Source organism: Eptesicus fuscus, chromosome 8 (assembly GCF_027574615.1).
Source record: "Eptesicus fuscus isolate TK198812 chromosome 8, DD_ASM_mEF_20220401, whole genome shotgun sequence".
Taxonomy (NCBI): domain Eukaryota; kingdom Metazoa; phylum Chordata; class Mammalia; order Chiroptera; family Vespertilionidae; genus Eptesicus; species Eptesicus fuscus.
In genome coordinates this window covers 79357954-79383376 of record NC_072480.1, presented here as the reverse complement: position 1 = coordinate 79383376, position 25423 = coordinate 79357954, and the positions used below count along the sequence as shown (strand labels likewise).

Below are 25423 nucleotides of genomic sequence, written 5' to 3'. Positions count from 1 at the left end.
TGAAATCAGAATATGAAAGCCAGCTTCAGGCCTTTCTCACTCCACAGTTCTCCATCAATCTTCTCATAATAAATGGTAACTACTTTTTATACAAGTCCCCTTCTGACTACAGACTAATCAAAGGTCTCCTCATAACAAACGGAAGTTCAGTTTGGCAGCAGGCATAAATATGTATGTTTAAAAATATAGGCACTTTTAAGATCACCAACAAATCTAAAAAATATTCTGATCTCTTACTTTTCATTAAAGTTTTCATGCTCTGCAGCCAAACAGAGGCGTGGGCAGGAAATATTTGGCATTTTATTGCGATGCAAACTACAGGGAGTATAAACTAGAAAGGCTGTGCGTATAAACAAGAACAAAGGCAGCAAAGGAGCAGAGGAGTCCTCCCCCACACATGACACAAGTGTCCTTGGTGGGAACTTAGGGCTTTATTAATGCTCAGTTGAAAGCCAAATACTTTGGAATTATACAGCTCTTTCTTCCTCAGAGAACCAGAGTCTTATTAAACAAAAATGCTAACTTTTCTATTTAATTCATTTTCAGTGCAATACCATCTTAAGAGTATCCATAAAACCTCTGCAGACCCAAAGGTTATTTCTGCAGGATTGTCAATATGTGTTAGGAAATATAGTCCCTGCCTGCAAGGAACTGACAGTCCAATTGGAGAGAGAATATATGAATACAAATGTCAATAGTATTAGGTAGATCATAACAAGTACCACAGTCTGGATGAGCAGAGTGCCCCAGAAACTAGGGGAGAAAATTGTTTCTAACTCAGAGAGTTGGAAAAAGCTTCCTGAAGATGCATTGCTTTTGTATTTATATTCCCGAGTACAGTATGTAGAATAGATGGTCCTGGAGGGTTGAGCAGTCTGTGACTACTCTGTCTTTTCAAGTCTAGCAAAATTAGACTTCAGATGTCCCTGAAACTTTAGATGTATCCATTCTACATTAGAGAAACATCATTATGACTTTATTATGATGCCAGTTATTTTGCTGAATGCCAAGAATGTAGGAGAGAATAAAAGAGGCAGAATAAAATTATTTCTGGAGCGAGTCAGATAGGAACACAAGAAACAAGTAAAGAAAGAAAAACATAATTAAAGATTGTGAAAGTGTCACACAGAATGTAAACAGAATAATGAGAAAGAACCAGAGAAGAAGGGTGATTTTTGGTAGCATGGTCAAGAGTTCTCTGAGAAGTATGATATGAAACCCAAGGGAATGAGAATTAAGCTGTGATTGAAGAACTAGTTCAAGAGTTGTCCGGGAAGAGTAAACAGAAAACATAGAGAGGTAGGAGTGGAAATCATCCGTGACTGTTCAAGGAACAAAATGTGGTGAAAAAAAGAAACTAAACCAAACAAAACTGTCAAGTCAGAATTCTATATCCAGCAAAAACATCCTTCAAAATGAAAGTGGAATAAGAATATTTTCAATAAAAAGTAAGAGAACAGCCCTAGCTGGTTTGGCTCAGTGGATAGAGTGTCAGCCTGTGGACTGAGGGGTCCTGAGTTCAATTCTGGTCAAGGGCACATGCCTGCGTTGTGGGCTTGATCCCCATTGGGGAAGGTTCAGGAGGCAACCAATCAATGATTCTCTCTCATCATTGATGTTTCTATCTCTCTTTTACTCTCCCTTCCTCTCTGAAATCAATAAAGATATTTAAAAAAAAAAAAAAAAACAACTAAGAGAACAGTTTTCCAGTAGACCCACATCACAGAAAGGCTCATAAAGTCCTTTAGATGGGAGGCAAAAAAACACAAGACTTAAACTCCTATCTACAGGAAAAGATAAAGAACACCATAAATGATCAATATGTGGATATCTATATTTTTATTCTTCTAAATTTATTTGAAGAAAGTGAACGATTTAAACTGTAACATTATATTGTGAATACATGACAACAATAACATAAGAATGAATAGGAGTAGGACAACACTACTGAATGATCATTATCTTTTGCATAAAATGGTAAATAGTAACTCTAAATAGTCAGTGGTCATTTCAAGATGCAAACTCTATTCCACTAGAAACAAATACAAGGACATAAAGCTATGGATCCTACATAGGAAATTAAATAGGATGGTAAAATTATTTGATTAACTCAGAAGAAAGCAAAAAAGAGCTCTAGACCCAGAGGCTATCATTGGAGAATTCTGTCAAACATTAAAGGATTGCATACTATCAACTTATGCAAATTCTTTCAGTGAAGAGATGAGAAAGAAACACGTCCATACTTGTTTTTGAGCCAGTATAACACTAACAAAAAGAATTAACAGACTCCAAAAGTAAATAAAATTGTAAACCAGTATTTGTCATAAGCATGACATAAAAATCCTTTAAAATTTAGCAAATCATCCCTAACTGGTTTGGCTCAGTGGATACAGTGGCAGCATGTATACTAAAGGATCCTGGCTTTGATTCTGAGTTACTGGCTCGATCCCAGTAGGGGGTGTGCAGGAGGCAGCAAACCAGCGATTCTCTCTCATCATTGATGTTGGTATCTCTCTCTCCCTTCCTCTCTGAAATCAGTAAAAAATATATTTAAAAAAATTAGCAAATTAGAAACACAAGATAGATACAGACATGCATATATATATGTATATATACATCCATACATTCATTATGATATATGTATATATGCATACACATATCATAATCAAGTTTGTTTATTTGTTCCAAGAGAGAAGATTGGTTTAACACTTAAAAATCAAATTATATAATTCACTATATTAACAGACAAAATGAGAAAGTAATATAATTTTAATAGCTGCAGAAAAGATCATTTGACAGATTTCAACATCCATTCATGATCAAAATTCTCAGCAAACTGGAAAAGAACTTCCTTATTTTAATAAAGAGCACCCATGAAAAACTTACAGCTAATGTTATATTAAATAGTAAAATAGTGAACAGTTTCCTAAGCTAAGCAAAAAGCTAAGAATGTCACTCTTATCGGTTCTGTTTAGTATTGCACTGGAGATTCTAGGCAGTGCAATAGAAAAGAAAAAGAAAAGGATGTTTTCAGATTGGAAATAAAGAAGTAAAATTGTTTGTATTTGTAGAAGATATGATTGCTTATATAGAAGATCCTAAGGGATCTATAAAATAGCCACTAAAATCAACAAATTTAGAAAAGTCACAATACACAAGGCCAATAGAAAAAAAATCAATTGTATTTTTTAAATAGCTACAAAGAAATGGAAAATTTTAAAAAAAATGTAAATCCAGCATAATAGTATTAAAATATTATAAAATACCTAAGAATAAATGTAATAAAAGTTATACAAGACTGAAAACCAGAAAACATTGTTGAGATAAATTAAGAAAAATCTATATATATAAATATATATATATATATATATGCCATATTTATGAGCTAAAAAAATCACTATTGTTAAGATATGAGCTGTCATATAGATTCAATGAAAACTCAATAAAAATTTCAACAGGCCCTTTGTAGAAATACGCAAGTGATTTGTTAGATTTATGTGGAAATTGAAGTAATTAGGATGGCCAAAACAATTTTGAAAAAGAAAATAGTTTGGGGAATTATACTTGAGGACTTTAAAATTTGCTATAAAATTTGATATAATCATAAAAGTATTACTTACATTAGCAAAAGGATGGAACATATTCCATCAATGGAACAGAATTGAGAGTCCAGAACTAGACCTACACACAAGGGTCAGTCCTATATAATAAAGAGGAAATATGCCAATTTGTCTGTTACAGTGTCCAAGTCAGGACCAGTCAATGGGTTGCGCATGCACAGGAGCTGGGTGGTGGGACAGGGGCAGGGACTTCTGCTCCCCAGGCCTGCCCAGTGCTAACGTCTTGCCCAGCACTGAGGTGAAGTTGCCTGCCTGCATCCCTGGCCACAGATGTGATGCTGCCTGCCTGTGTCCATGACCTGGGACGTGACCCTGCCTGCGTGTGTACCCCGGCCCTACGCAGAGCTGCTTCAGTGTCTCAGTGAACTTTGCAACCAACCCAAGGAGGAAACAGAGAGGAGATGCCAGGAGCTGTGGATTCCCAGCGCTTTAGTCACTTGAAAACAGCCCCGCTTGGAATGCAAGGCAGCTGTACGTTCAGCTGAGAAGTGAGGGGGCTGAACACCACCTTTGCTGGGCTCTGGTCAGTCTGTGGCCCTAGCATCCACCATGAGAAGGAAAAAATAGAGGGTGGAGCTCAGAGAAAGGGAGGACAATAGAAGGAAAGGTGTCTAGACTTTCCCCAGCCCTCTCCCTCTTTCCACTGCCTACAAAAGCCCCAGGCCTGGCCACAGTTCTGTCTCCACCTTTTAGTCCCCTGTTCTCCAACCACAGAGGAAAGAAATAAGGAAGGAGTTTGTGCTGCCTCCAGAAAGTATCTATATACCTGATCGGCTGGTCGCCTCCCACAGAGGCATCAGTAGGACATACTGTGAGGGCTCCCAGACTGTGAGGGGGGGGGGCAGGCCGGGCTGAGGGACCCCCCCTCCCCCGTGCACAAATTTTCATGCACCAGGCCTCTAGTTGAGATATAATTGGCAATACAGCTCGGTATGTTTAATTGTACCCTGTAATGACTTGAGATACATATATTGTGAAATGACTACTAAAAGAAGTTTAGTTAGCATCCATTAACTCATATAGGCACAAAAAGAAAACAGGAAAAATTTTTTTTTTCCTTGTATGAGACATTACAGGATCTACTACTCTCTTAGCAACTTTCAAATATATCATACATCAATGGTAACTCTACTAGTACTTACCATGTTGCATATTACATCCCCAGTATTTATTCATCACATAACTGAAAGTTTCTACCTTTTGACCACCTTCATTGATTTAAAACAAAGGTGTAAGTCACAGTGGTTCTCAACCTTTCTAATGCCGTGACCCTTTAATACAGTTCCTCATGTTGTGGTGACCCCCAACCATAAAATTATTTCCGTTGGTATTTCATAACTGTAATTTTGCTACTGTTATGAATCGCAATATAAATATCTGTGTTTTCCGATGGTCTTAGGCAACCCTGCTAGCGGTTCTCAACCTGTGGGTCGCAGGTTGAGAACTGCTGCTGTAGAGCCTAAGACCATCAGAAAACACAGATATTTACATTACGATTCATAACAGTAGCAAAATTACAGTAATGAAGTAGCAATGAAAATAATTTTATGGTTGGGGTCACCACAACATGAGGAACTGTATTAAAGGGTCACGGCATCAGAAAGGTTGAGAACCACTGGTGTAAGACAATTCAAAGGGGGTAAATCTTTTTCAACAAATGGTGCCAGAATCCTACCTAATAATAGACAAATATGCAAATTGACCATACCTCCGACACACCCACAAGTCACGCCCACCATCCAATCAGAGCGAGCATGCAAATTAACCCAAACCAAGATGGCTACAGCCACAGAGAGCAAGGTTTCCTAGGTAACAGAGGAAGCCAAGCTTTCCACCTGCCCTTGCCAGGTCTAAGCCTCCACTCAAGCTACAAAGTTTCAATTATAGAAGGTAAACAAATTCAAACAAATGGCGGCAGAATGGAGCTTGAGAGAGGAGGCCAGGGTTGCCACCGGCAACAGGAGAAGCAAAGCTTTCCGCACACCTTGGCTGGGCCCACCCGCTTAAGACAACAAAGTTTCAATTATAACCCCAACACAAATGGCTGCCGGCCGGCCTCGGAGGGAGCCTCAGGCTTGGCTCCGCTCCAGGCTACAAAGTTTCAATTGTAGAAGGAAAATAAATTCCAGATACCAGGGCCTCCGCTTGGGTTGCCAGGGGGCGTGGCCAGCCTGCAAACCACCACAGGCCCCTCGCTCAGGCCGCCCCACGCCCCAAGGGAACCCCCACCTGATCTGGGACGCCCTTCAGGGCAAACCAGCTGGCCCCCACCCCTGTACCAGGCCTCTATCCTATCTAATAAAAGAGTAATGTGCAGATTGATCATCACTGCAACACACAATATAGCTACCCCCATGTGGTCAAAGATCCTGCCCCCATGTGGACACAAGATGCCACCACAAGATGGCCAGCAGGAGAGGGCAGTTGGGCGGCACCCAGCCTGCAAGGGAGGGCAGTTGAGAAGGACCAGGCCTGCAAGGGAGGGCGGTTGGAGGTGATCAACCCTGCAGGAGAGGGCAGTTAGGGGTGACCAGGCCGGCAGAGGAGGGAAGTTGGGGGCAAACAGGCTGGCAGCAGAGTGGTTAGGGGGTGATCAGGCTGGCAGGCAGAAGCGATTAGGGGCAATCAGGAAGGCAGGCAGGCAAGCAGTTGGGAGCCAGCAGTCCTGGATTGTGAGAGGGATGTCTGACTGCCTCTCAGTGGGATCGGGCCTAAATGGGCAGTCGGACATCCCATATTGGCGAGGGTACAGGCTGGGCTGAGGGACAACCCCCCTCCATGCATGAATTTTGTGCACCGGGCCTCTAGTGACTACATAAATGTTTGAATCCAAAGGACTTACATCACTTCTACCTCATAACTCACTTTACAGTTCAGACTTATTATAGATTTAAATGTAAAGACTAAAACTATAAAGCTTCTAGAAAAATATAGGTGAACATTTTATGAACTTGGGGTAGAGAGATTTCTTAGGAAACAAAACATATTGAACATAAAAAATGATAAATTGGATTTTATACAAATTAAAAGCCTCTACTCATTAAGAAAACACCATTAAGAAGACAAAAAATTAAAAAGGTGAAGGGATTAAGACAAAAAGAGAAGAAAACAAAAAGTTAAATCACATCCTAGGAAAAATTATTTGCAATACATATATTTTATATAGGCCTTGTGTCCATAATATACAATTAACTCCTATAAATCAATTAAAAATGATAAACAACCCAATTTTTCCAAAGGACAAAATACTTGATCAGATATATCATAAAAAAGATACCAAAAACATAGACTGATAAACAAGAACAGACCCAGAAACAAGGAGGCATGGATCAGACTGTCGGGCCTCAGAGGGAGAGGAGGGGAGGGTGGGGGTAAAGGGGAGAGATCAACCAAAGGACTTGTGTGCAAGCATATGAGCCTAACCAGAGGTTAAGGACAAAAGGGGGGGTGGGGGCATGTGTGGGGAGGAGTGGGGGCTGGGAATGGGGGGATGAGGACAAATATGTGATACCTTAATCAATAAAGAAATTTTAAAAAAAATTTTTTAAAAAGTGGAGGGAAAAAAAGTAAAAAAAAAAAAAAAAAAGATACCAAAAAATGATCAATAAGCACATGAAAAGGTGCTCAACATCATTTGTCACTCACCAGGGAAATTAAAATTAAAAGAACAATTAAATACTGGCTACTTTCAAATAAAACAAAAATGTCAAATGTAAATCACTATGTGGGAAATCTGAAATTCTCACATTCCTGAGAAGACTGTAAAATGGTAAAACTACTTGAGAGAACTATCAATTTCTCATAGAGTTAAACATATTTTATCCTATGACTCAGAAATTCTACTCCTAGATATTTACTTGAAGAATGAAAACTCAAAACAATCTAAATGTCCATCAGTACAAGAATTGACAAGCAAATTATGATGTATTTGTACAATGGAATAAAATATGGAAATTTAAAAATCTAGTGAGTTATACAACTACATAAGTGACTCTCAAAAACATAAAGTATAGGCAAAAAATTCAGATACAAAGACCCCATACTGTGTGACTTTATTCATATAAAGTTCAACAACAGCAAAGCTATCCTGCAATAACAGAACTTCAGAACAGTCACATTCTAGGGGTGGAGACTGACTGGAAGGGAACATAAGACAATTTTCCGGAGTGATGTAACTATTCTATATCTTGATTGGGATGATAGTCACAGGGTATATTCATTGATCAAAATTTATCAGATTATATAATTTCACATTTTTTTAAAGTTAGATGGATCTGATTCTACACAGAAATCTCAGCAAAATAGACGCATTTAGTCCCAACACATTCTATTGTAAATTACTAAGAAGTAAACTTCATATTCGTATTTATGCTTTGATAACCTTGCAACACAAAGAAGTATTTACATATGGTTTGTGTAATAATGCTTACTAAAGCTGAAATCATTTTGAAAGATGATTAATAATATAAAAGTAAAAACAAGAGATATTTGGTTTTGAATTATTTCTTTCTCTTCCACTTTCTAAACATTCATTAATCAACATGTCTTGTGAATGAATTGGTTCTCTTCCAGTTTAAAAAAATAAGCTAATACTTATATATGCCATGTATCAGCACTTTATCCATTTACTTATTTACTCTTCACAATATCCTGTGAGTGGACACTATCATTATCCTGATTTAACAGATGAGGAAACTGAGGTACAGAGAATTACTTAAAATCACAAAGCTATTTAAAATCCATACATTCTGCTCAGTAGCCTATGCTCTAACCATTATTCATACTACTTACTCTGACAGGTGACTAGAAATAGTCACAGAAATAAGAAAGGCTCCTTAGAGTTCATCTAAATTTCAGGCCTCCGCCCAGTTGATTGTGATTCAGTAAATCTAAAACAGAATCTAGAAATCTGCATTTTCTAAAGCTCCCCAAGGTACAAGTTTTGGATAAACCATTAGTCTAGCCCAAAACCCCATAGGGAACACAAATTTTTCCCCCAATCAGAATAGTTTGGATTTTCTTATATTAGGTGGCTATTATTTTATAAAATGATTGAACTCTGCCCACTGGCCCAAGTTCTGCTTTTTTGCACAAGTTTATTCCCATCTTTTCAAATACATCAAATACCTGAAGAAAGTTACCTCACCCTCTGAGGCTCTGTTTACCAGGCTGAAAGTCCACTGGCATTTTGACAGTGTTGTTCATTATAATATAGGCTCACGTTCCCTGTGTCATCTCTATTATACATTCTAGATGGGATTTTCTATTTGTTGATGACATTCTTAAACTGCAGCCCTCAGACTGAAGGCCAAATCACTTGTGCGGTTTCATGAGCAGGAAGCAGAAGAGAATTGTCACAACTTTTGTGCACCATTAATTCTATCAATACCTTTAAATCTGTGTGTGTGTGTGTGTGTGTGTGTGTGTGTGTGTGTGTGTGTGTGTGTGCCTGGCAACCTTGACCCACATAATCTACACTCATATTGAACTTGCTATCGGTAAATTCTAAGTCTTTCTACACAAGTTTCTGCTAAGCCAAATCTTCATTTATTCATTTTGATTGGTTGGTAGTGGCTGCCAGGGTGCTATGAAAACAATATGAGTCCTCACTCCAGAATATAAAGATTGCCATCGTCTGCTAGCCAAGTTTGTCATTGATGAGGGGTGGAGTGCCAATGGCATGCTTTTCATGTCTCTGTCATTCCAGTTATAGCAGGTCAACATAAATCATAGAAAAGTCAGGGCAAGGAAAATTCTGGTAAACCAGGGAGTCATCAACATATAGGTGGTAAAGTCATAGGGATTGTTAGATCATCTACGGAGATGGTTGTATGTAAAGAGAAGAGAGTGTGGAGGAGAGTAGAGGAACAGTTTGTACTCCATGATATCAGAGTATTGCTGATCTGCTATCTCCCATTGATGCCTCTGGTAGGAGCCAGGCCCATGGGCATCTCCATCTCCCACTGGATCTCCATCTTCAGTGTTGCGGAAATCTGGGGCAGATGTGGGCAGATGTGGGTGTGGGAATCTGGTGCCACACCCCAGCCTATACTGCAGTCACCTGCAGTCACAGTCTCTAGTTTGTCCCCATGGGTTTCATCCAGTGCAAAGTCCCTGTCACTGGTAGCATCTGTCCACAGCTAGAAAGGCAGGCTTTGGACTCAAGCCAGGAGCTACAGTGGTGGGCAGGCATCCTGTGGAGTGCAAGTCCAGCAGAATACTGAGCATGACCCGTGTACAGCTGAACTCAGTGCTGGGTGGGCTGGAGACCTGAGTTCTTATAGCCCACAAGAGGCAGAAGTCCCACTCATATTGGTGTCCAGATGGAGTCCTTATCCAGGTGTCCAGACTTATGGTTTGAGGGATCCTGGGCATTCCTATTACACCCCATTATTTTAGTCTTGACATAGCATTTGACATAACTGTCATGGCTGACAGTGACTCCATATTGACTTGTCCAAGGTGTTAAAAAAAGTTCACTCTGCTCTTGCTCTATACAATATTCATTACAGTGGTTGTACTTCTCTGATCAAACACTAACTGATAGAGGTGGTATTGAGGAAGCTGAGAGAAAAAAGCTTTTCTAGAAGTATGAAGAAATCATTATCATATTTAATCCTAAAAACTTTCTTATGAATATTATTATCCCATTTCACAGATGAGAAAACTATGTTTCAAAGACATTAAAGTCATAGAACTAGTAAGTGGAAAAGCCAGATATGAATCTACTTATTTCTGATTTCAAAGCAAGTAACCTTAATAACTATACTTGGACTCTTAAAAGAAGAAAAAATGGGAGTAAAGAAAGAAAAGTAAAAGAATCATGGTTTCAAAAAAACCTTAATTTGAAACTAATATGTAAAACAGATAAGCATAGCTGCTCTACTTTAAATGGGGATGAGTTTGGGGTCTCAAACTCCAGTCAGTTTCACATCAAACTCTAATTAATCATAGCATTTATGGCACCCAAAGTAAGGGACCTTGGGCTCTGTGGGCAGAGTTTGGAAACCACTGTTTTTTGTTATGTTACTCATTATAAGGATAATAATGGGGCATGTTGGTATGTTCAATCTTAGATTGTACTGTGGGATATCTCTTCCCTGTAAGTTTAAACTAAGAAAACTTCACTAAGATCAGGGTTTGCTGCAGTCCCAGTTAGAGGAGAGCCTGTATTACTCCATACTACAGCCATCACAGTGTACAGGATGTTTACCAGTAAATGCTAGACCTTCTGAGTTCATCCCATTGCTTGCAGGCATAAACCACAGGGTACCAAACTGTCAATTAAACAAAGAACATGCATTTTCTAAGACAATCCTTTCTCTATTCAAATAGTATAAATGCAAATCTTTGAAAATGGAATCAGAAAGTGAATGGCTTTGCATCTTAAAAATTTCCAAACAAAACCTAGAGCTATGAAATAAATTTATTCTCAGTAATTAAAAGACAATTTTAGCCATGTTGGATGTCTGACCCAACAAAGGACTGGAAAATTGTTACCCTACTGTGAAGATTCAGAAGGGACAGAGTAGTTCATGCTAAATATTTAAAGAGCTGCTTCATTGGAAGAAGGTCTAGATGTGTTTTATATGGCAGAGAATCGATGATGTATTTTCATTCTTCGAGCAAATCAGCCCCCATACAACCTTGAATTTATCCTTAGAGGTTATCACTATAAATATTATTTCTATTAGCAAACTGCAAACAACCCAAATAATTGAACTGGTTTTTGTTTTGACTTTTGTGATTTGAACTGAATGCTAAGAAAATAAATAAATAAATAAATAAACATACTCTGAAGCAATTTCTTATTTGAATTGTACTCAAGTGGTTTTCAACCATATATTAAACAACAACATGTGGGCAAAATAGCTTCTTCCTGTCCTGGATGCTGATGTCATACAAATGAAAATTCATGGAACATGAAATGTACTTTTTCCTTTGGGTCCCATGGCAGTGCCACAGATCTCAGTGGATTTAGGCAACTAATAACATAGCAGAGTATTTTTTTGTTTTGTTTTAGTGTAAAATGTTTTCATAAAATTTGTGCTTTTTCACAACACAATTTTTTATTACAGATTGTTTTCTGCACAGCGTAGAGTGTACTTCAGCCTGATTATGACATCAAGTTAAACAGTGGGTTAAATTAAAGCTCAAATAGTTGCTTGTTACTACTCCCTAGGGTTGGTAGAAAGCAGAGTGCAGAATAGAATAGAGGCATTTCCCTTCTCTCTCTCTCTCTCTCTGCCCTGCAGTGGTGTCTCTTTCAAGCTATATCTCATTTTTTTTTTTTCTCAAGAGCTAGTGATCATAGGCTGCTATGATTTCCCTACAGAATTGTCAGTAATCATGATAGGTCCACAGCTGTCAAAAAGTTGTAGTATTGGCTTTTTATCTGCATTAGTTGCGGACACAGTAATTGTCAGCTTTGTTAGAAGTCCAAATACATCTTTAGCAAACTTGCTTTGGAGCTGTACGAGCTGCCTGGTCAGTCAAAGGGCCCCAGGAAGGAAAAGAAGAATTGGTGTTACTTTTCAAGAGACCTCATCCAAGAAGGATTCCAAGTTGAAATATGAACAGCAATAAAGTCATCATTGTCAATATCTCCTTTTAATCTCTTTATAAATGAGATTGTATCCTTTCCCTCTTTTTTCTCTCTCTGTCATTCACACGCAAGCAGGCCATTAGGTACATGACTATAATCTTTGGTGTCCTTCTGGTTCTTTTGTTAATCCCTTTTGCTGGTTTGTAGACATCTATCTCATACGCCCAGGTCTTTATCCTGCTTCCACCAGAGAGCCCACCATACTCTGGTAAGTCATGAAGCATTGACCTTTTAATAGGGATGTTTGATGCTAACAGCTTTCAACAGTACAAGAAAACAACTTTAAAGGTGGGATTTTAGGTTTGACTCTATGGGTCGGAGAGAGCTTTATGAAGACAGTGGCCTTCCAATCACCAGTACCTCATAGCTTCCTGTGCTGCCTCCCCCTGGCCAGCTTGACACAGACACCCTGACCTCCGGAGCCCCACTGTAACTGGCATAAAAGTGACCTTTCTCTGGGACACAAGGCAGGAGACCTCCCTATTTACCATCATCATAGCAGTCATATCTATTTATAAAAATATGCCTGATCTTGTGTGATTTCCAACATGAAAGAGAATAGCAGAATTCGTAAGTTACAGATAAGAGAAATTGTTGATTTTAGAAAAAAAATTATACAAAATCTAGAAAATGACTGTGACTCAATAATTATCAAATCTATTGGGGACTGAAAATATGGGAAACAAAAGTCATGAAAGAATGAAGTACTGATTATTTTCAGGAGGAGGAACTTGTATCTTTTCCTCTTTCAATCTACTCCTGTTATTAACCCTTGGGTCTCTTCATTTCTGATCTGTAAAATGGAGATAATAAGTGTATTTATCTCAAACAGGGATGTGGGGGATAAGGACACATATGTAATACCTTAATCAATAAAGAAAAAAAGAGTTTATATGAAAATTAAGAGTTAATATAAGTCAGCGATTTTAAGGCATGCAATACCTGACTATTTAGTCAGGGGCACTGACGTCTTTTCCTTTAGATGGTCATATAAAAAAAAAATGACAACACAACAATAGCCATCTGGTATGAATGAATCAAAATTATACCTTTTTTTCTTTTTTTGTTCAGGTCGGCAAACAAATCTAATATACTTTTTGGTGTGCCACAGAATTTTAGTAATTAGTTTATGTGTGCCATGAGATGAAAAAGGTTGAAAATCGCTGATATAGGTGAACAACTTCGAAAAGAACCAAAACAGCTCAATAAATGCAAACTACGATTGTTATTTTAATCACAGTTATTCTTTGCTTTGGATAAAAATAAAGACCAAACTCCTGAGTGGGAGGTTTTATAATTTAATATTCTAGAAAAAGTTCTCCTTTTTAGCATCCTGAGGCATATTTAAATATTCCTGGCAAGTTGCCTCCTCCACAGATGCTATTTGTACACATCTTTTTTGACAGGTCCAATGCTTCTTTCTATAACCAATCATCTTATATATTTGCTTGGCATAGAGTTAAATTGAAAATTATCTCTATTCTTTATTTTTTTATTTTTTTGAAAACATGGAAGATGTGACTTTTTCATGAACTGCTTGTTAGAAAGCAGTTGATACAGTAAATTTCAATATATTTTCCCTACTTTGTTTTTAAATTGGGTGATTGATGTTATTGAATAGATAATCAGCTAAGTTCATAAATTAGATAAAAAAGAAAAATGCAGAAGAGTATATTAGAAGTCATGTAATTGTATTTTTAAAAATTTTTGGTTAATCCTCATCCAAGGATATTTTTCATTAATTTTTAGAGAGAGTGGAAAAGAGGGGGAGAGACAGAGAAATATCAATGTGTCCGCTGGGGACTGAGCCTGCAACCAAGGTACATGCCCTTGACCAGAATCAAACCTGGGACCCTTCAGTCTGCGGGCCAACGTTCTACCCACTGAGCCAAAATGGCTAGGGCAATTTTTTTTGATACTTCCTTTTTGTTGAAAGTATTACATAAGCTCCCCTTTCCCCCACCCATTGGCACCCTCAAGCCCGCCCCTGTCCCCCACCCCAATATTTTATTTTTTATTTTTAAGAAGCATACTCAAGGATCCATCAGAAGACATGTGTTTTTTTTTCTGTGTTTTTTTTCCTTAGTAAACTCTGTTAACAATACATTAGTTCTCTAGGGTCCTTACAATTACTGAGCACCTCTGTTGCTACCACCCTAGTCTAAACTCTCATAATTTTCCATCTGAGTGATTGCAATTTGTCTCTACACCTGTTTCCCTGCTTCTGCTCTTATCCCCCTGCTTAAGACAATTCTCAACACAGCAGTCAGTGATTCTGTTAACACTGCAGTCCAACAGCTTCCCATTACACTCTGATTGAAAGCCAAAGTCATCACAGTGGCCTTGAACTGTCACACTTTCTGGACCTCTCTCATTGCCTTCCCCATTGCCTCAACTCTCTCTACTCCCCACCTTGCACACTCCTGCCTGAGGGCCTTGTCCAGCTATTCCTTCTGCTCATCCTCAATTCTATGCATGGCTTGCCTTCAGCTCACTCACATCTTCATTCAAATGTCACCTTTACTTCAGCTCACTCACATCTTCATTCAAATGTCACCTTCTCTGTGAGGCCTTTCTTGACTGCTCTACTTACCCCACTCTCTATCTTTTTTTCTCTCATCTTTCCTCACAGTATTAACAGCTAACATAGTATAGATTTTACTTTTTAAAACAATTTTCTAAAATGCTGAATTAAAATCTAACATCCAAAAGGCAAAAGTTTTTTCTTTCCGTTAATCAAGCTCAGAGGAGTGACTGGCACATAGAGGTACTCAGTAAATATTTAAGAGGATAAATGAATGAGCAAGTGCAATGAACAATTATTAAAAGATAATACAGGCAAGCTGAACTCTAAAGAAATATTTAATCTTTAGAGAAATATCCATATGGCTTTTCTTTTTGGTTACCTGAATGGAAAAGCTCATTGAACTATTATTTGAATTTCATGATTATTTAAAACTAATATTGGTTGATGAGGCAGGGAAGGTTTCAGGAGTAAGTATAGTGCCTCTCTTCCCCCCTCCCCCAAGATTCTAATGTGCCATTCCAAAAGGAAGTATATGAAGAGACAAAGAGTATGTGTATTTTTAAAATTCTCTGAGTTTTATGGTATAAGATTAAACCATAAATTGGGGGGGGGGAAGCATACAATTCAGTTTTTTTTTAATTATGCAATTTTCATATGCTTATGTTGAACATGAAAGTAATGCACAGTGTATATTTTTAAAATGTATACTGAATATATTTTGAAATTCTGTGTGAACATATATAGGAAAATAAATAAATGATTAGGCCAGAAATCCAGGGAGATAAAATCCGAACAGCTACAAAAGACACTTTGATGTTCCAACTGATGGTTTCTAGGCATAACTATCACCAGGCATGTGAATTGTTGCAGGATTTTTCCTGTTCAGACAATACAAATGTCTGATTTCAGTCAACGGTTTCAATGTGGTGGGAAAATTTGACTGGAAAATAGTAAATTCAATAATATACTAGTAAGTAGACAGTCAAATCAATCAATAGTTTTAAATTTAGGATTTTCTGAACTCTTACAAATCTCTGACATTGACCTCTATTCTGAAATATTTCTATAATAAATTCTTATGGTCCCAGATTCACCCATTGCAATTTCTTTCATCTTCCCCCTCGTTTATTCCCAGTGCACTTTAATTTTCAAGCATTCTGGCCTCATGTACTACTTGATTATAGCCCTGGAGAACAGGGAATGTCTAATTCATTTATTTCCAACGTAGAGCTAGCACATAGTAGGTATTCAGTTTAAGTTAATCAGCAGGACTCTGTCCAGTACAACACACAAATATGCACACACACAAGCATGTACAATACACATATATACACATACACATCTATATGTATAGATGTAAATGTTTTCTACACTGTCTTTCTGGAAGTGAAATTGAAAAGAATAATCAAATAAGGGCTTCCTTAGTATAAGGGGTCTTCTCTATTAAAGGAGCTAAGATTGCATTCCCCTTGGTAAAAATATTGTCTTAGGGAAATGTCAGCTTGCTTTGAACCTAAGAATTGGTATATACAAAGAGCTGTGGAAGTATGTGGCTGTGTGGTCTGCTAAGTGTGGCTTCCTCCTCTCCGAGGTCTATGCCTAGAGGCAGGTGGGAGAGTGGGTTGAAGATGTCTGGAAGGAAGATGTTTAAGGAAGGTAATTGTTTGAACATGTGCTATATAAGGGGAAGGTGTGGAGGGAGTTGGGGGTCCCTATTACTTAGTCCAACCAAGCCTTTAGTTCCCAGCATCAATCCCTTCTTCTGTCTGGCCTTCCTCACAATGCACAGTACCCAAGCTATCCTCTGGGTTCCTTAGACAGTGATTGCCTCTATTAGTCATGCAGAGTTCTTCACTTGGTCCTGAACTATTCAAACTAGTACAATTTGATTTTTCCTATGTTTACATCTCCCATTTAAACTAAAAGCTTCTTTAAAACAACAATGGCATCCTAAGGCAGTCATCCTTTTGTCTACCCCAACCCCTGCAAAGATTCCTGCTCATAGAGCTGCTCACTAAACAGCTGAATAATTAAACATGTCTGTATATAGTATGTATGGGGGGGGGGATGCAGGTTAGGTTCTTAACATAGGCCAATCAGACCTATTATCAGTCCTTTGAAGTTGGTCAAACAACGCATATTGGTAAAATAGCAGTCAGATTTCCCCCCTATGAACTCTTCTTAATTTTCTTCTTACCTACCCTCACTTTCTGGATTCCTTGACAGATAATTGATTCAAGACCCTCTAGTCTGCCACCCCTCCAAAAATTTCTTATAGCTTTGGACCTTGGCTTCCCTCAAGTTTCAAGCCCTTTCAGTTCATCCAGCTACCTATCAGGAGTCACTCCATGTTCCTGCCAAGCCAACAGAGTCCCAATTCAGAGGGTCACAGAATTTGCTCTGTTAATGGCCAGATCTAGGCCCATGTCCCTTTATTCTATCCTGACATAGACACCCAGTTCCAAGGTAAGGCAGCACCTCTAAACTTTATTATTAGAAGAGTAATTAATGCTCTCAATTTTTAACAGAGTCCAATTGGTGAACTCTATGTAGTTTGTTTAAAGAATGAAAACAAATAAAAGTACCTTCCAATAATGCCAATCCTTAAAAATAAACGAAACTACAAAGAATCTGCCAATAAATCCCCACTGATTATTGAATCTAGTGCTTGGAAAGCTTCAATATGTCAAAGAAACTGAGAAATTATCCACAGAAGCACAAAAAAATAAATGTAAAGAATACCAAAAATATTTGTCACATGCTCAATGAATGTCTGGGTATATATTTATATTTTATCTTAGATCAAACAGGCAAACCTTTGTAGGCACCTCATACCTTACGTAGACACTATTACAAAGCAAAAATGGGTTGTGTGAGGCAGCTATACAGGGCCAAAATTCATCCCACGAGAGGATATCCAAAGAAAATCACACAAAAATAGCCTAATCAAGTGGATGATACACCAAATCATATACATTATTTTCGTCACATCTGTCTGGAAAGCTTGATTGCCAGTTGAAGCACTTAAGGCAAAATGAGTCGCCTGCCTCATTTGGATGAAAGCAGGAACAATTTCTTTCATAAATAGCATGAATATAATTTAATTCTGTTATCTTTTCTGCTTGAGAAAAGTGCCTGGATTTCACACAGAAATAAGAATTTGATGTTTGTATATTTGCCATGTTTTCTTTGAAACTGTAAATAAGAAAAAGATGATGCATCAAAAATGCCTCATGCATTTTTGAATATTTGGGTCCTTGATTCAAATTTTCAGACCCTATAAACAGCAAAAAGGAGTGATAAGAAGTGTGCAATCAAGAAAGAAGGTTGTATGTGAAATCTACACTAAACTTTCTCCTTTATTCAAACTGAATAACCAGATTTGCCCTTTTGCATTATTTGGCGGGTCTTAACTCATGTGTGTTATGGCTGTTACAGAGAGTTCTTTTTATTACTTCATAAAAAATATACAATTATCATTTTCAAAATGATCCAAGGTGGCATCTGCCCTTCCTTTGAGTTCTGAGAATAGTGATCTGTGCTTAATTGAAAAGTTCCTTCTGCAAATGCAGAAGTTGTGCAATCTTTTGCTACAGAGAGTCACTTAAAAGTAGCTTTAATGGACCGTGTAATAGCTTATTTGGCTGTGCTCTTTTATTTTAGCATAATAGCATAAATATTCCATTCAAATGTTGAAAAATTATTCAAAGCAAAAATACAGGCCCAGCATGTCAGCTACAGCATTATTTGGGTTGTGGTCCATTTAAAACTACATCGATGTGTCAACATTAATTGTGTGTGCCCAGACATTTACATATTATCTGTAGGATTTATCTGATCTCTGAAATTCACACTTCAACTTATTGTCTGGGGCATGTAATCACATTTAGAATAACATTATTCTGTCCTACACCAGATCAATGTAGGATTTCCTTCTAGATAAAACATTTGTTTGAGCTTCATTATTCTGGGCAGTAGTAAAGAATATCAATAAAGGTAAAAAGTTTCAAATGTTTAAATGGTTCTCAAAAGAGGTTAAAAATAAAATTTGACTATTATATATTTTAGGATTGCAGATAAGCAGTTTAAGTGCCACACTAAATTAGACAAAGTACGGTCTGGAACTCTCCCTGCCACAGAGAGCTGATTTTTCAGCAAGACTTTTTTATGGTCAGACCCCACCATCATGGTTGAAAGGCAGAGGTTGTCCAGTTAAGGGGAAGTACCTGGACTTCCTGTTCAAATACTGGTAAACTCAAGACTCCACTCACAGCACCATTACTTAACTGTCATAAGGCACTGAGGCCCAGTTTCCTGCTTTGCAGGAATAAAGATAACACTATTCACCTATTGTGAAGAAATGAAGTTGGCAATATATGCAAAGTACTCAGCACAGTTCAAGACATATTATGGATTCTCAGTAAATTCTCATTCATATTCTCTCTCTTCCTCTCATGAGTATGTGCATGCTAAATTATAGCCACTACTGCTCTGGGCAATATCATAGACCCAAAGACTCCTTTGTGTGTCAACACAAACAGAGGCAAGAAATGCAGGTTCTATGCCAAATTAGTTACTCATGACACCCATAGAAAATTTATAATTCCATATCTCTGGCAACTCTGGCTCCTCTATTGCCACCTCTTCCCCCCCTACCACACACACACAATATCCATTCCTTATTCATTGACATTCCTCCAGTTTCTGTACTTGGCCCACTTTCTCCTTGCTTTTATCTTATCGCCGATCTTACCCATGCAAGAACTTTAGCTCCCATCTCCAGGCTGATGGTCTGAAGTCCACATGCCCAGTCCTGGCTTCACCCTAAGCTCCAGATTTTCACATTCCATGGCTGACTGGCATGTTCACCTGAGTGACCTGCAAGTACCTCAAACTCGACATGTCCAAATGTGTCTTCACTGCCTTAACCTACTCAATCCTCTGATCCCTCCATAAACATGTTTCTCTTATTTTCCATGTTCTCCTTAATATATTTTTACCCAAAAGTTTTCGATGCTAGAAATTCTTCACCTGCCAATTTAAATTGGTTAAATTAGCTTTGCCCTCTTCCCAATGTTCCTACATTCACTACTCCATTCAGCTATGGGTTTACATTACCTCCCATCTTGTTCCCACCCCACACTTTTAACCTGCTCCCCACTTTCATATCTACTCATGTATTACATGCAAATCTTATCTGTTATCTTGGATTTCCTGAGATGGCCATTTTCCTGGACTGGATGCCATCACTAGGAGCCAGTAAGCCACATGGCCTTGCTGAGAATGCTAGGCCAGGTCTATGCACTGAGTTGCTGCTCCTTCAGCCATTTCTAGACTTTCTGAATGAAACACCCCTCTGTACGGCATGAGATCTGACATCCCAAGCAGCCTCCAAAGGGATGACACAACCTGGAAGCATAAGAGAAGTAGCTTTCCATGGGGCCAATATTGGCCCAAAGAAAATCAGAGATGAGATTAATCTGGACAAAGAAATGTTCCCTTCTTCCTACCTCCAATGGGCTCATTTAATGTTGGTCTCCTCAGTACAGACAGTCCAGAAGCATTCACATACTGAGTGACATCCCTGTTGAGTTGCCTTCTGTGACTCTTCACAGCTCATCATGAAGCAGCAGCCCATACAATAATGCATCACTTTTTATCGCTTCATATCCTCTTTGCAGCCCCTCCATTTTTCCTCACTTCTGCTACCCTTTGTTTGCACCTAGCAATCAAAGAATTGGATTTAATCCTTGCCTCAAGTTCTATGTTTTTACAAAATTAAGAATTAACAATACTTCTAAAAATGATTTTATGCAACTTTCAATAAAAGTATCTTTACAATAAGTAAGAACGCTTGACTCATTTTCCTTTTCTTAAATCAAATGTTAAAGGAAAATAAAATAAATATTTATAGTGTAAAAGCCTGTTGTAAGAAGGTTACAATAATTTTACAAAAGTTTGCTTTAGGTAGTTTAGGAGCCAGAATGATTGAGGAAACATAGTATATCTCACAAGTGAATAATAATTGGATGTAAATTTACCAAGAAAAAAATTTCTTAGCTATTACTAGACCCTGAGCTTTGGGAGGAATTTGTCATGATGAACTTTACAGAAGGGTCATAAAATAATGTAATGGATCATATCTTTTATAATATGTCCTAGAGGCCTGGTGCATGAAATTCATGCATGGGTAGGGTCCTTAGGCCTGGCCGGCAGGACCATCAAACGGGGGTGGGGTGGGGGGAGCCCTGCTGGCACCCGCCTTGGACAGCCTGGTGCCATCCGCTGGCCAGCCCTGCCCCCTGCCACTGCCACCAGTCACCTCCTTCTGTGGGGTGATTGGTAGGGTGATTGGGGGGCCCCGCTGGCACCTGCCTTGGCTGGCCTGGGGCCTGTGGGCTGGGAACAGCTCCTGCATTGAGCATCTGCCCCCTGGTGGTCAGTGTGCATCATAGTGATTGGTCATTCAATAGGTCATTCCGCTGTTCATCAATTTGCCTATTAGGCTTTTATTATATAGGATATATTTTATAAACAATTTTAAAAAATACACAGAGTTTTCCCATATTAGAATTTTGGGAAAGGTAATGGCAAGATTTTCAGACAATGGTTGTAAAGCCTTGATATACACAAGAGGTTTCTTAAAAACACACATTTCAGAGTCCCATTCCACACTCATGAATCAGAATTCTTGGAGCTAGGGTCTAGGCACGTGTATTTTTGACAGGATGAACCTAATGCTCACCAAAGTTTGAATATTGGCAATTTCCAACAGTTCAAACTAAATGTTATCTAGAAAACTGTTACAATTTTGGTAGTAGAGGCAGTTTCTAGGTAAGAATACATTCATTTTTTAAAAAATATATTTTATTGATTTTCTACAGAGAGGAAGGGAAAGGGATAGAGAGTTAGAAACATCAATGAGAGAGAAACATCGATCAGCTGCCTCCTGCACAACTCCCACTGGGGATGTACCCGCAACCAAGGTACATGCCCTTGACCAGAATCGAACATGGGACCTTTCAGTCCGCAGGCTGACGCTCTATCCACTGAGCCAAACCGGTTTTGGCAAGAATACATTCATTTTAAGTGTTATCATAGAACGCTGGATCACTGCACCAATAAACACCATCATTTGGATTTCAGGAATTATATATGCAACTAAAGTAAAATGGAAAATTGTGGATCGTTTGAATATTGTTTGAGCAAATACCTGTGAAACACCCTTTATTGTTACAAAGCCTTGGTTAAGTATTAGCATTAGAATGTAGAATGTGGGGTACTTAAATTGGAAGCAGGGTTCCTTAGCCCTATCAATAAGCTTACAGAAAAAAGCCACACAACAAAAGATTATATCACTAAGGGCAAGATGCTGTACTATAACTAACTCTATACCCACAGACACAAACTGCTTCCTGAATATGTAATTCACTGAGGAAGCCCAAGACCAGCCAAACATTTGTCTTTTCTAAAAGGAAGTTGCCATCCCATAGGTAGTTTTGCTGTAGACAATTGTTGTGAGATTGGATAACAGATCATGTATCATAGAAACAAACAATTGAATCCTATATAATCTTATTAACCAATAAATTTAATTTAAAAATGAAACAAATGAGGCAAGACTCAAATAAGACCACTGAAATATTCTCTCAAATGCTGCCTGCTCTCAGCCTTTAGAGCAGTGGTTCTCAACCTTTCTAATGCTGCGACCCTTTGATACAGTTCCTCATGTTGTGGTGACCCCCAACCATAAAATTATTTTCATTGCTACTTCATAACTGTAATTTTGCTACTGTTATGAATCGTAATGTAAATATCTGTGTTTTCTGATGGTCTTAGGCGACCCTGCTAGTGGTTCTCAACCTGTGGGTCGCGGCATTAAAAAGGTTGAGAACCACTGCTTTAGAGTATATTATTGAGACAGTTCAAAGTTGAATCCCCATTGCTTTCTACACATTAACCTACCAGCACTAGGTTTCCATTATCTGTGTGTGTGTGTGTGTGTGTGTGTGTGTGTGTGTGTGTGTGTGTGGTGTGTGTGTGTGTGTTTTGTTTTTCAAATCCTCACCCAAGGATATATACCCAAGGATATGTTTATTAATTTCAGATAGAGAAAGAGAGTGAGAAACATTGATGTGAGAGAGAAACATCCATTGGCTGCCTCTCGAATGCTCCGGTTATGTGCCCTGATTGGGCATCGAACCTGCAACCTTTTGGTTGGACGACACTCCACCTGGCCAGATCTCCCTCTGTGTGTTTTGACAAGCCTAACAACTATTAGAATAGCACCAGCTTAATATGACTTTTCATATTCAATAATTAGAGATATTTTAAAATATCAGTCCAATTAGAAGAAAAAGAAATAAATTCTTTGACGCAGGGTATCCAGGACAAAGGCAAAGGAGGCACTATTTTCTTTCATAACAGAGAGTCCCATAAGAGCCTCTGGCATTTATCTTCTAGATCACGGCTCTAAGAGGCTAAATGCTCACAAACAATTCTGTCAGAGGGTCTGGGGAAAAAGCAGGTATAAATAATACTTCCTGACACCAAGTATATTTCATAGTGTCTAACTGAAACTCCAGACTTTAAAAATGAAACCATGGTTTAAATATCTTTTAAGAGGACGCATCTTGTGTTGACAGAAAGTCAGATACTACTTAGGACAAAGTTTTTAATTGTCCTTTAATACTTTTAAATCCAAGTTAGGAACTCATTTGTTTAGTGTAAAAATTGAAATTGTGTGAACCTTTTTATTGAGCACATTACAGTTTTCTTGCAACTAGAAAAAGAAAAAAAAGTACATGTTTTAGAGGTCAGGTCACACTAAAGATGGAAAGAAGAAGAGAAGCCAGGGTCTGGCTCACTCAGCCCAACCAGGTGTTAGTCTGAACAACACAGCTTCTTTTCTCGTGTCCCTACTTGACATTACTATTTGAGTAGGATCTTAGTTTGGCTATCTCCAGAAGTGACTGATTCAAAGAATGAGTGCAGGTTTATTCTGGAGGCAGTTTCAGGAAACACTAAGGAGGGGGTGGGAAATTAGACAGGTAAGGAAAGCCATTAAGGAAGGGTTTGTTTTCTAGTAAGTGAGATTGAATAAGGCTGAATCCCATTGGGGACTCCGCCAGTGAGTGTAATGTTACAGAGAAATCCCATCTGAGGGAGGAAGGAGAAAGGCTTTTATACACCCATCACTGAGGGTAGGTTGCTAGGGGATGGAGCAGAGTATTAATTCTCTGATGCTTCCAGCCTTCCATGGGGACACCAAAGTGGGCTCTGGTGACCAGAGAAAACCCTCAGGCAAAGAGATGCTGGTGGCAACAGTGTTAAGTCAAGTTGGAGTGTGGTGGGATCAATGGAGACCATGCCTACCACCAACAGCCCAGTCCTTTAATTATGGGTCAAAAATGTCATTCTCAGAATTGAAATCCAGCCTCTTACCAGTGTCCCAAGACATTTCCATGCATTTTTCAGAGCAAATCACTTACTCAAAAGGAAAATGCACAGTAGAAACATCTGGCTCAATAAATGTTAAGCCATTGGCCAAACAAAATCCCAGGGTTTGGGGGTTGTTGGACACAAAATATAAATCTAGATTTTTCTCACTAGCTGTATAGAGTTCTGAGAGATCCTGAGACGTGAAAGTGTCTCAGCTCATTTAGGAATGTAGCAGGCTACGAATTGCTAGAGGGCAGGAATACTGACCCGTTTTGTGATGATTTCACTTCTGCCTCTCTTGATCCTGAAGGGTCACAACAGAGGCAAACTTTAAAGTGAAAAATAAAAGTCTATGTGTTTAGAGCAACAAGAGAGTTGATGTTGGAGCAAAGGATGATGTGGGAAACATGTCAAAAAGCTCCCTTCTTCTCCATCCTTCCCCAGAGCAAGGCAGGGCTGATGGCCTCAGGGCACAGAGCCAGGATAAAGTGAGGTCTTTCCTGCCCAGGGGTAGGCAATCTACTACCTGATGAACATCACTTTTCTTCCTACTAAAGAACACTTTTATAGCTCAGGAGCCTTCCTATGCCATCTAAATCCCATTTACTAGCAAAGCAAGGATTGTGTTCAAAGGGAACACAATTTCAGATTTTGAGATGCTCCCAATATGAAATCTATCGTATGTTATAACATAAATTATCCAACCAACAATTCCTTACTCCCAATCACTTGCTTACAGATTTTATTAAATTCTTGATCTTGCCACTTGGTTTTCTATTGCTTCTATTTGAGTCATCCTATTACAAATGGCCCTGATAGGTTATAATTCTGCAACTATAGTACCTAATACCATCTATATGCAAACAGGCACCAAAATGTTGAGACAGATCTGTTTATATTTTAGTGGAATTCTCAGACAAGCCTTTTTGTTGCTCAAGCTCCTTTTAAGCCTGTGCTGCGCAATTTTCAGCAGAGGCATTTGATTATATATCCCCTGCTGTTTATTTATTTCCAGTGCATCGTAGACCATTTGGAATACCAGCAAAGTCTTGGAGGAATTATTTATAGTCTAATAGGTATTAGCAATGTGAGCTGTTCCACAAAATTGAGACCTGAGCCATTTACTAGAGAAGTGATATCCACCATTTCTGGTCTTAGTAATTCTAGCCTTATAAGAATGGGTGATGTACTGCAAAGGACAGTGAACTGGGTGGGAAGGGAAGACACTGT

The 25423-nt window shown here is 38.5% G+C and overlaps 1 protein-coding gene across 1 annotated transcript in view; it reads right to left on the bottom strand.

Moving 5' to 3' along the window:
- The window catches only part of ZMAT4 (zinc finger matrin-type 4), a 248788-nt gene that overhangs the window by 43639 nt on the left and 179726 nt on the right, over window positions 1–25423 (bottom strand). The window lies entirely within an intron of this gene.